Below are 17,831 nucleotides of genomic sequence, written 5' to 3' on the forward strand. Positions count from 1 at the left end.
CTCTCCGCCAGGAGGCTAGCATCGGCGGGGCATCCCCGACGAGGCCGACGGCCCCCTGTAAGGGGCCGCAGACGTAATGGCGGCGGTGGGACTACTTAGTACTTCCACCGCCGCCAAGGGGGGCTGGCCGTTAAGGCGCCCCTGAGGTGGGCAGGTCGCGGGGGGCGAGGTGGAGCAATAATCCCCTCCCCCCCTCTACAAAGATGAGACCTGCCGGTCGACCCCCCTCCTTTTATTTTATAATATTTCATTTTATCCTATATATATTTTATATTCTATATTATAAATTTTATCTTTATCTATTATTCCCCTTTATTTTGCCACCCCTTCTTATGTTTGTTGTGTTTTGTCCATTGTATTTATTTACTTATTATTATTTATTTATTTATTGACTTTTATTTTATCTATTTTATCTATACACGTTTTCATTTATTGATTTTATCTATTATTTTATCGTATTTTTAAGTTTTATGCGGGTCGACGTGGGGGTTGGGACGGGGTGAGGGGACAGACGCGAGCCGGTACTCGCCTCTGTCCCCTCCTTGTCGCGTGCGGAAAAAAATACAATGCAGCGTGTACGAGTATTTGCACATGTATAAAAATCGGATGGCGCGGTAACAAAAATTCTAAATTATACAGCACAAGTTGCAGCAATGCATGCGCATAAGTTAAATAACCTGCATACAGCCGTTTCCTCAAACTGTGTGTTCATAACTGGCACTGGGAGGATCGCAGTGCCACCACTGCGAGGAGGCACAGGACTCTGCGCGGCATACGCTGGAAGAATGTCCAGCGTGGTCGGCGCCGCGCAGAGACCTAAGGGGCGTTATTGGGATGGACCTCTCGTTGCCGGTCGTGGTCGACCACATGATCGGCAGCGAGAGGTCAAGAGCAGCGTTTGCCTCCTTCTGCGAGATTGTGATAACGCAAAGAAGGAGGCAGCGGAGACGGAGAGGGAAGCCGACCCGCTCTCCGCCAGGAGGCTAGCATCGGCGGGGCAACCCCGACGAGGCCGACGGCCCCCTGTAAGGGGCCGCAGACGTAATGGCGGCGGTGGTACTACTTAGTACTTCCACCGCCGCCAAGGGGGGCTGGCCGTTAAGGCGCCCCAGGGGTGGGCAGGTCGCGGGGGGCGAGGTGGAGCAATAATCCCCTCCCCCCCCTCTACAAAGATGAGACCTGCCGGTCGACCCCCCTCCTTTTATTTTTTAATATTTCATTTTGTCCTATATATATTTTATATTCTATATTATAAATTTTATCTTTATCTTTTAATCCCCTTTATTTTGCCACCCCTTCTTATGTTTGTTGTGTTTTGTCCAGTATATTTATTTATTTATTATTATTTATTTATTTATTGACTTTTATTTTATCTATTTTATCTATACACGTTTTCATTTATTGATTTTATCTATTATTTTATCGTATTTTTAAGTTTTATGCGGGCCGACCTGGGGGGCGGGACGGGGGGAGGGGACAGACGCGAGCCGGAACTCGCCTCTGTCCCCTCCTTGTCGCGTGCGGAAAAAAATACAATGCAGCGTGTACGAGTATTTGCACATGTATAAAAATCGGATGGCGCGGTAACAAAAATTCTAAATTATACAGCACAAGTTGCAGCAATGCATGCGCATAAGTTAAATTACCTGCATACAGCCGTTTCCTCAAACTGTGTGTTCATAACTGGCACTGGGAGGATCGCAGTGCCACCACTGCGAGGAGGCCCAGGACTCTGCGCGGCATACGCTGGAAGAATGTCCAGCGTGGTCGGCGCCGCACAGAGACCTAAGGGCCGTTATTGGGATGGACCTCTCGTTGCCGGTCGTGGTCGACCACATGATCGGCAGCGAGAGGTCAAGAGCAGCGTTTGCCTCCTTCTGCGAGATTGTGATAACGCAGAAGGAGGCAGCGGAGACGGAGAGGGAAGCCGACCCGCTCTCCGCCAGGAGGCTAGCATCGGCGGGGCAACCCCGACGAGGCCGACGGCCCCCTGTAAGGGGCCACAGACGTAATGGCGGCGGTGGTACTACTTAGTACTTCCACCGCCGCCAAGGGGGGCTGGCCGTTAAGGCGCCCCAGGGGTGGGCAGGTCGCGGGGGCGAGGTGGAGCAATAATCCCCTCCCCCCCCTCTACAAAGATGCCACCTGCCGGTCGAACCCCCTCCTTTTATTTTATAATATTTCATTTTGTCCTATATATATTTTATATTCTATATTATAAATTTTATCTTTATCTTTTAATCCCCTTTATTTTGCCACCCCTTCTTATGTTTGTTGTGTTTTGTCCAGTATATTTATTTATTTATTATTATTTATTTATTTATTGACTTTTATTTTATCTATTTTATCTATACACGTTTTCATTTATTGATTTTATCTATTATTTTATCGTATTTTTAAGTTTTATGCGGGCCGACCTGGGGGGCGGGACGGGGGGAGGGGACAGACGCGAGCCGGAACTCGCCTGTCCCCTCCTTGTCGCGTGCGGAAAAAAATACAATGCAGCGTGTACGAGTATTTGCACATGTATAAAAATCGGATGGCGCGGTAACAAAAATTCTAAATTATACAGCACAAGTTGCAGCAATGCATGCGCATAAGTTAAATTACCTGCATACAGCCGTTTCCTCAAACTGTGTGTTCATAACTGGCACTGGGAGGATCGCAGTGCCACCACTGCGAGGAGGCCCAGGACTCTGCGCGGCATACGCTGGAAGAATGTCCAGCGTGGTCGGCGCCGCACAGAGACCTAAGGGGCGTTATTGGGATGGACCTCTCGTTGCCGGTCGTGGTCGAACACATGATCGGCAGCGAGAGGTCAAGAGCAGCGTTTGCCTCCTTCTGCGAGATTGTGATAACGCAGAAGGAGGCAGCGGAGAGGGAGAGGGAAGCCGACCCGCTCTCCGCCAGGAGGCTAGCATCGGCGGGGCAACCCCGACGAGGCCGACGGCCCCCTGTAAGGGGCCACAGACGTAATGGCGGCGGTGGTACTACTTAGTACTTCCACCGCCGCCAAGGGGGGCTGGCCGTTAAGGCGCCCCAGGGGTGGGCAGGTCGCGGGGGCGAGGTGGAGCAATAATCCCCTCCCCCCCCTCTACAAAGATGCCACCTGCCGGTCGAACCCCCTCCTTTTATTTTATAATATTTCATTTTATTCTATATATATTTTATATTCTATATTATAAACTTTATCTTTATCTTTTAATCCCCTTTTTTTGCCCCCCTTCTTATGTTTGTTGTGTTTTGTCCATTGTATTTATTTACTTATTATTATTTATTTATTTATTGACTTTTATTTCATCTATTTTATCTATACACGTTTTCATTTATTGATTTTATCTTTTATTTTATCGTATTTTTAAGTTTTACGCGGGTCGACCAGGGGGGCGGGACGGGGGGAGGGGACAGACGCGAGCCGGAACTCGCCTCTGTCCCCTCCTTGTCGCGTGCGGAAAAAAATACAATGCAGCGTGTACGAGTATTTGCACATGTATAAAAATCGGATGGCGCGGTAACAAAAATTCTAAATTATACAGCACAAGTTGCAGCAATGCATGCGCATAAGTTAAATTACCTGCATACCGCCGTTTCCTCAAACTGTGTGTTCATAACTGGCATTGGGAGGATCGCAGTGCCACCACTGCGAGGAGGCCCAGGACACTGCGCGGCATACGCGGGAAGAATGTCCAGCGTGGTCGGCGCCGCGCAGAGACCTAAGGGGCGTTATTGGGATGGACCTCTCGTTGCCGGTCGTGGTCGAACACATGATCGGCAGCGAGAGGTCAAGAGCAGCGTTTGCCTCCTTCTGCGAGATTGTGATAACGCAGAAGGAGGCAGCGGAAAGGGAGAGGGATGCCGGCCCCCTCTCCGCCAGGAGGTTAGCATCGGCGGGGCAACCCCGACGAGGCCGACGGCCCCCTGTAAGGGGCCGCAGACGTAATGGCGGCGGTGGGACTACTTAGTACTTCCACCGCCGCCAAGGGGGGCTGGCCGTTAAGGCGCCCCTGTGGTGGGCAGGTCGCGGGGGGCGAGGTGGAGCAATAATCCCCTCCCCCCCCCTCTACAAAGATGCCACCTGCCGGTCGAACCCCCTCCTTTTATTTTATAATATTTCATTTTATTCTATATATATTTTATATTCTATATTATAAACTTTATCTTTATCTTTTAATCCCCTTTTTTTTGCCCCCCTTCTTATGTTTGTTGTGTTTTGTCCATTGTATTTATTTACTTATTATTATTTATTTATTTATTGACTTTTATTTCATCTATTTTATCTATACACGTTTTCATTTATTGATTTTATCTTTCATTTTATCGTATTTTTAAGTTTTACGCGGGTCGACCAGGGGGGCGGGACGGGGGGAGGGGACAGACGCGAGCCGGAACTCGCCTCTGTCCCCTCCTTGTCGCGTGCGGAAAAAAATACAATGCAGCGTGTACGAGTATTTGCACATGTATAAAAATCGGATGGCGCGGTAACAAAAATTCTAAATTATACAGCACAAGTTGCAGCAATGCATGCGCATAAGTTAAATTACCTGCATACCGCCGTTTCCTCAAACTGTGTGTTCATAACTGGCACTGGGAGGATCGCAGTGCCACCACTGCGAGGAGGCCCAGGACTCTGCGCGGCATACGCGGGAAGAATGTCCAGCGTGGTCGGCGCCGCGCAGAGACCTAAGGGGCGTTATTGGGATGGACCTCTCGTTGCCGGTCGTGGTCGAACACATGATCGGCAGCGAGAGGTCAAGAGCAGCGTTTGCCTCCTTCTGCGAGATTGTGATAACGCAGAAGGAGGCAGCGGAAAGGGAGAGGGATGCCGGCCCCCTCTCCGCCAGGAGGTTAGCATCGGCGGGGCAACCCCGACGAGGCCGACGGCCCCCTGTAAGGGGCCGCAGACGTAATGGCGGCGGTGGGACTACTTAGTACTTCCACCGCCGCCAAGGGGGGCTGGCCGTTAAGGCGCCCCTGTGGTGGGCAGGTCGCGGGGGGCGAGGTGGAGCAATAATCCCCTCCCCCCCCCCTCTACAAAGATGAGACCTGCCGGCCGACCCCCCTCCTTTTATTTTTTAATATTTCATTTTGTCCTATATATATTTTATATTCTATATTATAAATTTTATCTTTATCTTTTAATCCCCTTTATTTTGCCCCCCTTCTTATGTTTGTTGTGTTTTGTCCATTGTATTTATTTACTTATTATTATTTATTTATTTATTGACTTTTATTTCATCTATTTTATCTATACACGTTTTCATTTATTGATTTTATCTTTTATTTTATCGTATTTTTAAGTTTTATGCGGGTCGACGTGGGGGGCTCGACGGGGGGAGGGGACAGACGCGAGCCGGAACTCGCCTCTGTCCCCTCCTTGTCGCGTGCGGAAAAAAATACAATGCAGCGTGTACGAGTATTTGCACATGTATAAAAATCGGATGGCGCGGTAACAAAAATTCTAAATTATACAGCACAAGTTGCAGCAATGCATGCGCATAAGTTAAATTACCTGCATACCGCCGTTTCCTCAAACTGTGTGTTCATAACTGGCACTGGGAGGATCGCAGTGCCACCACTGCGAGGAGGCCCAGGACTCTGCGCGGCATACGCGGGAAGAATGTCCAGCGTGGTCGGCGCCGCGCAGAGACCTAAGGGGCGTTATTGGGATGGACCTCTCGTTGCCGGTCGTGGTCGAACACATGATCGGCAGCGAGAGGTCAAGAGCAGCGTTTGCCTCCTTCTGCGAGATTGTGATAACGCAGAAGGAGGCAGCGGAAAGGGAGAGGGATGCCGGCCCCCTCTCCGCCAGGAGGTTAGCATCGGCGGGGCAACCCCGACGAGGCCGACGGCCCCCTGTAAGGGGCCGCAGACGTAATGGCGGCGGTGGGACTACTTAGTACTTCCACCGCCGCCAAGGGGGGCTGGCCGTTAAGGCGCCCCTGGGGTGGGCAGGTCGCGGGGGGCGAGGTGGAGCAATAATCCCCTCCCCCCCCCTCTACAAAGATGAGACCTGCCGGTCGACCCCCCTCCTTTTATTTTTTAATATTTCATTTTGTCCTATATATATTTTATATTCTATATTATAAATTTTATCTTTATCTTTTAAACCCCTTTATTTTGCCACCCCTTCTTATGTTTGTTGTGTTTTGTCCAGTATATTTATTTATTTATAATTATTTATTTATTTATTGACTTTTATTTTATCTATTTTATCTATACACGTTTTCATTTATTGATTTTATCTATTATTTTATCGTATTTTTAAGTTTTATGCGGGCCGACCTGGGGGGCGGGACGGGGGGAGGGGACAGACGCGAGCCGGAACTCGCCTCTGTCCCCTCCTTGTCGCGTGCGGAAAAAAATACAATGCAGCGTGTACGAGTATTTGCACATGTATAAAAATCGGATGGCGCGGTAACAAAAATTCTAAATTATACAGCACAAGTTGCAGCAATGCATGCGCATAAGTTAAATTACCTGCATACCGCCGTTTCCACAAACTGTGTGTTCATAACTGGCACTGGGAGGATCGCAGTGCCACCACTGCGAGGAGGCCCAGGACTCTGCGCGGCTTACGCTGGAAGAATGTCCAGCGTGGTCGGCGCCGCGCAGAGACCTAAGGGGCGTTATTGGGATGGACCTCTCGTTGCCGGTCGTGGTCGAACACATGATCGGCAGCGAGACGTCAAGAGCAGCGTTTGCCTCCTTCTGCGAGATTGTGATAACGCAGAAGGAGGCAGCGGAAAGGGAGAGGGATGCCGGCCCCCTCTCCGCCAGGAGGTTAGCATCGGCGGGGCAACCCCGACGAGGCCGACGGCCCCCTGTAAGGGGCCGCAGACGTAATGGCGGCGGTGGGACTACTTAGTACTTCCACCGCCGCCAAGGGGGGCTGGCCGTTAAGGCGCCCCAGAGGTGGACAGGTCGCGGGGGGCGAGGTGGAGCAATAATCCCCTCCCCCTCTACAAAGATGCGACCTGCCGGTCGACCCCCCTCCTTTTATTGTATAATATTTCATTTTATTCTATATATATTTTATATTCTATATTATAAATTGTATCTTTATCTTTTAATCCCCTTTATTTTGCCCCCCTTCTTATGTTTGTTGTGTTTTGTCCATTGTATTTATTTACTTATTATTATTTATTTATTTATTGACTTTTATTTCATCTATTTTATCTATACACGTTTTCATTTATTGATTTTATCTTTTATTTTATCGTATTTTTAAGTTTTATGCGGGTCGACGTGGGGGGCGGGACGGGGGGAGGGGACAGACGCGAGCCGGAACTCGCCTCTGTCCCCTCCTTGTCGCGTGCGGAAAAAAATACAATGCAGCGTGTACGAGTATTTGCACATGTATAAAAATCGGATGGCGCGGTAACAAAAATTCTAAATTATACAGCACAAGTTGCAGCAATGCATGCGCATAAGTTAAATTACCTGCATACAGCCGTTTCCTCAAACTGTGTGTTCATAACTGGCACTGGGAGGATCGCAGTGCCACCACTGCGAGGAGGCCCAGGACTCTGCGCGGCATACGCTGGAAGAATGTCCAGCGTGGTCGGCACCGCACAGAGACCTAAGGGGCGTAATTGGTATGGACCTCTCCTTGCCGATCGTGGTCGACCACATGATCGGCAGCGAGAGGTCAAGAGCAGCGTTTGCCTCCTTCTGCGAGATTGTGATAACGCAGAAGGAGGCAGCGGAGAGGGAGAGGGAAGCCGGCCCGCTCTCCGCCATGAGGCTAGCATCGGCGGGGCAACCCCGACGAGGCCGACGGCCCCCTGTAAGGGGCCGCAGACGTAATGGCGGCGGTGGTACTACTTAGTACTTCCACCGCCGCCAAGGGGGGTGGCCATTAAGGCGCCCCAGAGGTGGACAGGTCGCGGGGGGCGAGGTGGAGCAATAATCCCCACCCCCCTCTACAAAGATGCGACCTGCCGGTCGACCCCCCTCCTTTTATTTTATAATATTTCATTTTATTCTATATATATTTTATATTCTATATTATAAATTTTATCTTTATCTTTTAATCCCCTTTATTTTGCCCCCCCTTCTTATGTTTGTTGTGTTTTGTCCATTGTATTTATTTACTTATTATTATTTATTTATTTATTGACTTTTATTTTATCTATTTTATCTATACACGTTTTCATTTATTGATTTTATCTATTATTTTATCGTATTTTTAAGTTTTATGCGGGTCGACGTGGGGGCGGGACGGGGGGAGGGGACAGACGCGAGCCGGAACTCGCCTCTGTCCCCTCCTTGTCGCGTGCGGAAAAAAATACAATGCAGCGTGTACGAGTATTTGCACATGTATAAAAATCGGATGGCGCGGTAACAAAAATTCTAAATTATACAGCACAAGTTGCAGCAATGCATGCGCATAAGTTAAATAACCTGCATACAGCCGTTTCCTCAAACTGTGTGTTCATAACTGGCACTGGGAGGATCGCAGTGCCACCACTGCGAGGAGGCCCAGGACTCTGCGCGGCATACGCTGGAAGAATGTCCAGCGTGGTCGGCACCGCGCAGAGACCTAAGGGGCGTTATTGGGATGGACCTCTCGTTGCCGGTCGTGGTCGACCACATGATTGGCAGCGAGAGGTCAAGAGCAGCGTTTGCCTCCTTCGGCGAGATTGTGATAACGCTGAAGGAGGCAGCGGTGAGGGAGAGGGAAGCCGACCCGCTCTCCGCCAGGAGGCTAGCATCGGCGGGGCAACCCCGACGAGGCCGACGGCCCCCTGTAAGGGGCCGCAGACGTAATGGCGGCGGTGGTACTACTTAGTACTTCCACCGCCGCCAAGGGGGGTGGCCATTCAGGCGCCCCAGAGGTGGACAGGTCGCGGGGGGCGAGGTGGAGCAATAATCCCCTCCCCCCTCTGCAAAGATGCGACCTGCCGGTCGACCCCCCTCCTTTTATTTTATAATATTTCATTTTATTCTATATATATTTTATATTCTATATTATAAATTTTATCTTTATCTTTTAATCCCCTTTATTTTGCCCCCCCTTCTTATGTTTGTTGTGTTTTGTCCATTGTATTTATTTACTTATTATTATTTATTTGTTTATTGACTTTTATTTTATCTATTTTATCTATACACGTTTTCATTTATTGATTTTATCTATTATTTTATCGTATTTTTAAGTTTTACGCGGGTCGACCAGGGGGGCGGGACGGGGGGAGGGGACAGACGCGAGCCGGAACTCGCCTCTGTCCCCTCCTTGTCGCGTGCGGAAAAAAATACAATGCAGCGTGTACGAGTATTTGCACATGTATAAAAATCGGATGGCGCGGTAACAAAAATTCTAAATTATACAGCACAAGTTGCAGCAATGCATGCGCATAAGTTAAATTACCTGCATACCGCCGTTTCCTCAAACTGTGTGTTCATAACTGGCACTGGGAGGATCGCAGTGCCACCACTGCGAGGAGGCCCAGGACTCTGCGCGGCATACGCGGGAAGAATGTCCAGCGTGGTCGGCGCCGCGCAGAGACCTAAGGGGCGTTATTGGGATGGACCTCTCGTTGCCGGTCGTGGTCGAACACATGATCGGCAGCGAGAGGTCAAGAGCAGCGTTTGCCTCCTTCTGCGAGATTGTGATAACGCAGAAGGAGGCAGCGGAAAGGGAGAGGGATGCCGGCCCCCTCTCCGCCAGGAGGTTAGCATCGGCGGGGCAACCCCGACGAGGCCGACGGCCCCCTGTAAGGGGCCGCAGACGTAATGGCGGCGGTGGGACTACTTAGTACTTCCACCGCCGCCAAGGGGGGCTGGCCGTTAAGGCGCCCCTGTGGTGGGCAGGTCGCGGGGGGCGAGGTGGAGCAATAATCCCCTCCCCCCCCCTCTACAAAGATGCCACCTGCCGGTCGAACCCCCTCCTTTTATTTTATAATATTTCATTTTATTCTATATATATTTTATATTCTATATTATAAACTTTATCTTTATCTTTTAATCCCCTTTTTTTTGCCCCCCTTCTTATGTTTGTTGTGTTTTGTCCATTGTATTTATTTACTTATTATTATTTATTTATTTATTGACTTTTATTTCATCTATTTTATCTATACACGTTTTCATTTATTGATTTTATCTATTATTTTATCGTATTTTTAAGTTTTATGCGGGCCGACCTGGGGGGCGGGACGGGGGGAGGGGACAGACGCGAGCCGGAACTCGCCTCTGTCCCCTCCTTGTCGCGTGCGGAAAAAAATACAATGCAGCGTGTACGAGTATTTGCACATGTATAAAAATCGGATGGCGCGGTAACAAAAATTCTAAATTATACAGCACAAGTTGCAGCAATGCATGCGCATAAGTTAAATTACCTGCATACCGCCGTTTCCTCAAACTGTGTGTTCATAACTGGCACTGGGAGGATCGCAGTGCCACCACTGCGAGGAGGCCCAGGACTCTGCGCGGCATACGCGGGAAGAATGTCCAGCGTGGTCGGCGCCGCGCAGAGACCTAAGGGGCGTTATTGGGATGGACCTCTCGTTGCCGGTCGTGGTCGAACACATGATCGGCAGCGAGAGGTCAAGAGCAGCGTTTGCCTCCTTCTGCGAGATTGTGATAACGCAGAAGGAGGCAGCGGAAAGGGAGAGGGATGCCGGCCCCCTCTCCGCCAGGAGGTTAGCATCGGCGGGGCAACCCCGACGAGGCCGACGGCCCCCTGTAAGGGGCCGCAGACGTAATGGCGGCGGTGGGACTACTTAGTACTTCCACCGCCGCCAAGGGGGGCTGGCCGTTAAGGCGCCCCTGGGGTGGGCAGGTCGCGGGGGGCGAGGTGGAGCAATAATCCCCTCCCCCCCCCCTCTACAAAGATGAGACCTGCCGGTCGACCCCCCTCCTTTTATTTTATAATATTTCATTTTATCCTATATATATTTTATATTCTATATTATAAATTTTATCTTTATCTATTATTCCCCTTTATTTTGCCACCCCTTCTTATGTTTGTTGTGTTTTGTCCGATGTATTTATTTACTTATTATTATTTATTTATTTATTGACTTTTATTTTATCTATTTTATCTATACACGTTTTCATTTATTGATTTTATCTATTATTTTATCGTATTTTTAAGTTTTATGCGGGTCGACGTGGGGGTTGGGACGGGGTGAGGGGACAGACGCGAGCCGGTACTCGCCTCTGTCCCCTCCTTGTCGCGTGCGGAAAAAAATACAATGCAGCGTGTACGAGTATTTGCACATGTATAAAAATCGGATGGCGCGGTAACAAAAATTCTAAATTATACAGCACAAGTTGCAGCAATGCATGCGCATAAGTTAAATAACCTGCATACAGCCGTTTCCTCAAACTGTGTGTTCATAACTGGCACTGGGAGGATCGCAGTGCCACCACTGCGAGGAGGCCCAGGACTCTGCGCGGCATACGCTGGAAGAATGTCCAGCGTGGTCGGCACCGCGCAGAGACCTAAGGGGCGTTATTGGGATGGACCTCTCGTTGCCGGTCGTGGTCGACCACATGATTGGCAGCGAGAGGTCAAGAGCAGCGTTTGCCTCCTTCGGCGAGATTGTGATAACGCTGAAGGAGGCAGCGGAGAGGGAGAAGGAAGCCGACCCGCTCTCCGCCAGGAGGCTAGCATCAGCGGGGCAGCCCCGACGAGGCCGACGGCCCCCTGTAAAGGGCCGCAGACGTAATGGCGGCGGTGGTACTACTTAGTACTTCCACCGCCGCCAAGGGGGGTGGCCATTAAGGCGCCCCAGAGGTGGACAGGTCGCGGGGGGCGAGGTGGAGCAATAATCCCCTCCCCCTCTACAAAGATGCGACCTGCCGGTCGACCCCCCTCCTTTTATTGTATAATATTTCATTTTATTCTATATATATTTTATATTCTATATTATAAATTGTATCTTTATCTTTTAATCCCCTTTATTTTGCCCCCCTTCTTATGTTTGTTGTGTTTTGTCCATTGTATTTATTTACTTATTATTATTTATTTATTTATTGACTTTTATTTCATCTATTTTATCTATACACGTTTTCATTTATTGATTTTATCTTTTATTTTATCGTATTTTTAAGTTTTATGCGGGTCGACGTGGGGGGCGGGACGGGGGGAGGGGACAGACGCGAGCCGGAACTCGCCTCTGTCCCCTCCTTGTCGCGTGCGGAAAAAAATACAATGCAGCGTGTACGAGTATTTGCACATGTATAAAAATCGGATGGCGCGGTAACAAAAATTCTAAATTATACAGCACAAGTTGCAGCAATGCATGCGCATAAGTTAAATTACCTGCATACAGCCGTTTCCTCAAACTGTGTGTTCATAACTGGCACTGGGAGGATCGCAGTGCCACCACTGCGAGGAGGCCCAGGACTCTGCGCGGCATACGCTGGAAGAATGTCCAGCGTGGTCGGCACCGCACAGAGACCTAAGGGGCGTAATTGGTATGGACCTCTCCTTGCCGATCGTGGTCGACCACATGATCGGCAGCGAGAGGTCAAGAGCAGCGTTTGCCTCCTTCTGCGAGATTGTGATAACGCAGAAGGAGGCAGCGGAGAGGGAGAGGGAAGCCGGCCCGCTCTCCGCCATGAGGCTAGCATCGGCGGGGCAACCCCGACGAGGCCGACGGCCCCCTGTAAGGGGCCGCAGACGTAATGGCGGCGGTGGTACTACTTAGTACTTCCACCGCCGCCAAGGGGGGTGGCCATTCAGGCGCCCCAGAGGTGGACAGGTCGCGGGGGGCGAGGTGGAGCAATAATCCCCTCCCCCCTCTGCAAAGATGCGACCTGCCGGTCGACCCCCCTCCTTTTATTTTATAATATTTCATTTTATTCTATATATATTTTATATTCTATATTATAAATTTTATCTTTATCTTTTAATCCCCTTTATTTTGCCCCCCCTTCTTATGTTTGTTGTGTTTTGTCCATTGTATTTATTTACTTATTATTATTTATTTATTTATTGACTTTTATTTTATCTATTTTATCTATACACGTTTTCATTTATTGATTTTATCTATTATTTTATCGTATTTTTAAGTTTTACGCGGGTCGACCAGGGGGGCGGGACGGGGGGAGGGGACAGACGCGAGCCGGAACACGCCTCTGTCCCCTCCTTGTCGCGTGCGGAAAAAAATACAGTGCAGCGTGTACGAGTATTTGCACATGTATAAAAATCGGATGGCGCGGTAACAAAAATTCTAAATTATACAGCACAAGTTGCAGCAATGCATGCGCATAAGTTAAATTACCTGCATACCGCCGTTTCCTCAAACTGTGTGTTCATAACTGGCACTGGGAGGATCGCAGTGCCACCACTGCGAGGAGGCCCAGGACTCTGCGCGGCATACGCGGGAAGAATGTCCAGCGTGGTCGGCGCCGCGCAGAGACCTAAGGGGCGTTATTGGGATGGACCTCTCGTTGCCGGTCGTGGTCGAACACATGATCGGCAGCGAGAGGTCAAGAGCAGCGTTTGCCTCCTTCTGCGAGATTGTGATAACGCAGAAGGAGGCAGCGGAAAGGGAGAGGGATGCCGGCCCCCTCTCCGCCAGGAGGTTAGCATCGGCGGGGCAACCCCGACGAGGCCGACGGCCCCCTGTAAGGGGCCGCAGACGTAATGGCGGCGGTGGGACTACTTAGTACTTCCACCGCCGCCAAGGGGGGCTGGCCGTTAAGGCGCCCCTGTGGTGGGCAGGTCGCGGGGGGCGAGGTGGAGCAATAATCCCCTCCCCCCCCCTCTACAAAGATGCCACCTGCCGGTCGAACCCCCTCCTTTTATTTTATAATATTTCATTTTATTCTATATATATTTTATATTCTATATTATAAACTTTATCTTTATCTTTTAATCCCCTTTTTTTTGCCCCCCTTCTTATGTTTGTTGTGTTTTGTCCATTGTATTTATTTACTTATTATTATTTATTTATTTATTGACTTTTATTTCATCTATTTTATCTATACACGTTTTCATTTATTGATTTTATCTTTTATTTTATCGTATTTTTAAGTTTTACGCGGGTCGACCAGGGGGGCGGGACGGGGGGAGGGGACAGACGCGAGCCGGAACTCGCCTCTGTCCCCTCCTTGTCGCGTGCGGAAAAAAATACAATGCAGCGTGTACGAGTATTTGCACATGTATAAAAATCGGATGGCGCGGTAACAAAAATTCTAAATTATACAGCACAAGTTGCAGCAATGCATGCGCATAAGTTAAATTACCTGCATACCGCCGTTTCCTCAAACTGTGTGTTCATAACTGGCACTGGGAGGATCGCAGTGCCACCACTGCGAGGAGGCCCAGGACTCTGCGCGGCATACGCGGGAAGAATGTCCAGCGTGGTCGGCGCCGCGCAGAGACCTAAGGGGCGTTATTGGGATGGACCTCTCGTTGCCGGTCGTGGTCGAACACATGATCGGCAGCGAGAGGTCAAGAGCAGCGTTTGCCTCCTTCTGCGAGATTGTGATAACGCAGAAGGAGGCAGCGGAAAGGGAGAGGGATGCCGGCCCCCTCTCCGCCAGGAGGTTAGCATCGGCGGGGCAACCCCGACGAGGCCGACGGCCCCCTGTAAGGGGCCGCAGACGTAATGGCGGCGGTGGGACTACTTAGTACTTCCACCGCCGCCAAGGGGGGCTGGCCGTTAAGGCGCCCCTGTGGTGGGCAGGTCGCGGGGGGCGAGGTGGAGCAATAATCCCCTCCCCCCCCTCTACAAAGATGAGACCTGCCGGTCGACCCCCCTCCTTTTATTTTTTAATATTTCATTTTGTCCTATATATATTTTATATTCTATATTATAAATTTTATCTTTATCTTTTAATCCCCTTTATTTTGCCACCCCTTCTTATGTTTGTTGTGTTTTGTCCAGTATATTTATTTATTTATTATTATTTATTTATTTATTGACTTTATTTTATCTATTTTATCTATACACGTTTTCATTTATTGATTTTATCTATTATTTTATCGTATTTTTAAGTTTTATGCGGGCCGACCTGGGGGGCGGGACGGGGGGAGGGGACAGACGCGAGCCGGAACTCGCCTCTGTCCCCTCCTTGTCGCGTGCGGAAAAAAATACAATGCAGCGTGTACGAGTATTTGCACATGTATAAAAATCGGATGGCGCGGTAACAAAAATTCTAAATTATACAGCACAAGTTGCAGCAATGCATGCGCATAAGTTAAATTACCTGCATACCGCCGTTTCCTCAAACTGTGTGTTCATAACTGGCACTGGGAGGATCGCAGTGCCACCACTGCGAGGAGGCCCAGGACTCTGCGCGGCATACGCGGGAAGAATGTCCAGCGTGGTCGGCGCCGCGCAGAGACCTAAGGGGCGTTATTGGGATGGACCTCTCGTTGCCGGTCGTGGTCGAACACATGATCGGCAGCGAGAGGTCAAGAGCAGCGTTTGCCTCCTTCTGCGAGATTGTGATAACGCAGAAGGAGGCAGCGGAAAGGGAGAGGGATGCCGGCCCCCTCTCCGCCAGGAGGTTAGCATCGGCGGGGCAACCCCGACGAGGCCGACGGCCCCCTGTAAGGGGCCGCAGACGTAATGGCGGCGGTGGGACTACTTAGTACTTCCACCGCCGCCAAGGGGGGCTGGCCGTTAAGGCGCCCCTGGGGTGGGCAGGTCGCGGGGGGCGAGGTGGAGCAATAATCCCCTCCCCCCCCCCTCTACAAAGATGAGACCTGCCGGTCGACCCCCCTCCTTTTATTTTTTAATATTTCATTTTGTCCTATATATATTTTATATTCTATATTATAAATTTTATCTTTATCTTTTAAACCCCTTTATTTTGCCACCCCTTCTTATGTTTGTTGTGTTTTGTCCAGTATATTTATTTATTTATAATTATTTATTTATTTATTGACTTTTATTTTATCTATTTTATCTATACACGTTTTCATTTATTGATTTTATCTATTATTTTATCGTATTTTTAAGTTTTATGCGGGCCGACCTGGGGGGCGGGACGGGGGGAGGGGACAGACGCGAGCCGGAACTCGCCTCTGTCCCCTCCTTGTCGCGTGCGGAAAAAAATACAATGCAGCGTGTACGAGTATTTGCACATGTATAAAAATCGGATGGCGCGGTAACAAAAATTCTAAATTATACAGCACAAGTTGCAGCAATGCATGCGCATAAGTTAAATTACCTGCATACCGCCGTTTCCACAAACTGTGTGTTCATAACTGGCACTGGGAGGATCGCAGTGCCACCACTGCGAGGAGGCCCAGGACTCTGCGCGGCTTACGCTGGAAGAATGTCCAGCGTGGTCGGCACCGCGCAGAGACCTAAGGGGCGTTATTGGGATGGACCTCTCGTTGCCGGTCGTGGTCGAACACATGATCGGCAGCGAGACGTCAAGAGCAGCGTTTGCCTCCTTCTGCGAGATTGTGATAACGCAGAAGGAGGCAGCGGAAAGGGAGAGGGATGCCGGCCCCCTCTCCGCCAGGAGGTTAGCATCGGCGGGGCAACCCCGACGAGGCCGACGGCCCCCTGTAAGGGGCCGCAGACGTAATGGCGGCGGTGGGACTACTTAGTACTTCCACCGCCGCCAAGGGGGGCTGGCCGTTAAGGCACCCCTGAGGTGGGCAGGTCGCGGGGGGCGAGGTGGAGCAATAATCCCCTCCCCCCCTCTACAAAGATGAGACCTGCCGGTCGACCCCCCTCCTTTTATTTTATAATATTTCATTTTATCCTATATATATTTTATATTCTATATTATAAATTTTATCTTTATCTATTATTCCCCTTTATTTTGCCACCCCTTCTTATGTTTGTTGTGTTTTGTCCGATGTATTTATTTACTTATTATTATTTATTTATTTATTGACTTTTATTTTATCTATTTTATCTATACACGTTTTCATTTATTGATTTTATCTATTATTTTATCGTATTTTTAAGTTTTATGCGGGTTGACAGGGGGGTGGGACGGGGGGAGGGGACAGACGCGAGCCGGAACTCGCCTCTGTCCCCTCCTTGTCGCGTGCGGAAAAAAGTACAATGCAGCGTGTACGAGTATTTGCACATGTATAAAAATCGGATGGCGCGGTAACAAAAATTCTAAATTATACAGCACAAGTTGCAGCAATGCATGCGCATAAGTTAAATTACCTGCATACCGCCGTTTCCTCAAACTGTGTGTTCATAACTGGCACTGGGAGGATCGCAGTGCCACCACTGCGAGGAGGCCCAGGACTCTGCGCGGCATACGCTGGAAGAATGTCCAGTGTGGTCGGCGCCGCGCAGAGACCTAAGGGGCGTTATTGGGATGGACCTCTCCTTGCCGATCGTGGTCGAACACATGATCGGCAGCGAGAGGTCAAGAGCAGCGTTTGCCTCCTTCTGCGAGATTGTGATAACGCAGAAGGAGGCAGCGGAGACGGAGAGGGAAGCCGGCCCCCTCTCCGCCATGAGGCTAGCATCGGCGGGGCAACCCCGACGAGGCCGACGGCCCCCTGTAAAGGGCCGCAGACGTAATGGCGGCGGTGGTACTACTTAGTACTTCCACCGCCGCCAAGGGGGGCTGGCCGTTAAGGCACCCCTGAGGTGGGCAGGTCGCGGGGGGCGAGGTGGAGCAATAATCCCCTCCCCCCCTCTACAAAGATGAGACCTGCCGGTCGACCCCCCTCCTTTTATTTTATAATATTTCATTTTATCCTATATATATTTTATATTCTATATTATAAATTTTATCTTTATCTATTATTCCCCTTTATTTTGCCACCCCTTCTTATGTTTGTTGTGTTTTGTCCATTGTATTTATTTACTTATTATTATTTATTTATTTATTGACTTTTATTTCATCTATTTTATCTATACACGTTTTCATTTATTGATTTTATCTTT

Source organism: Lasioglossum baleicum, unplaced genomic scaffold, assembly GCF_051020765.1.
Source record: "Lasioglossum baleicum unplaced genomic scaffold, iyLasBale1 scaffold0051, whole genome shotgun sequence".
NCBI classification, from domain to species: domain Eukaryota; kingdom Metazoa; phylum Arthropoda; class Insecta; order Hymenoptera; family Halictidae; genus Lasioglossum; species Lasioglossum baleicum.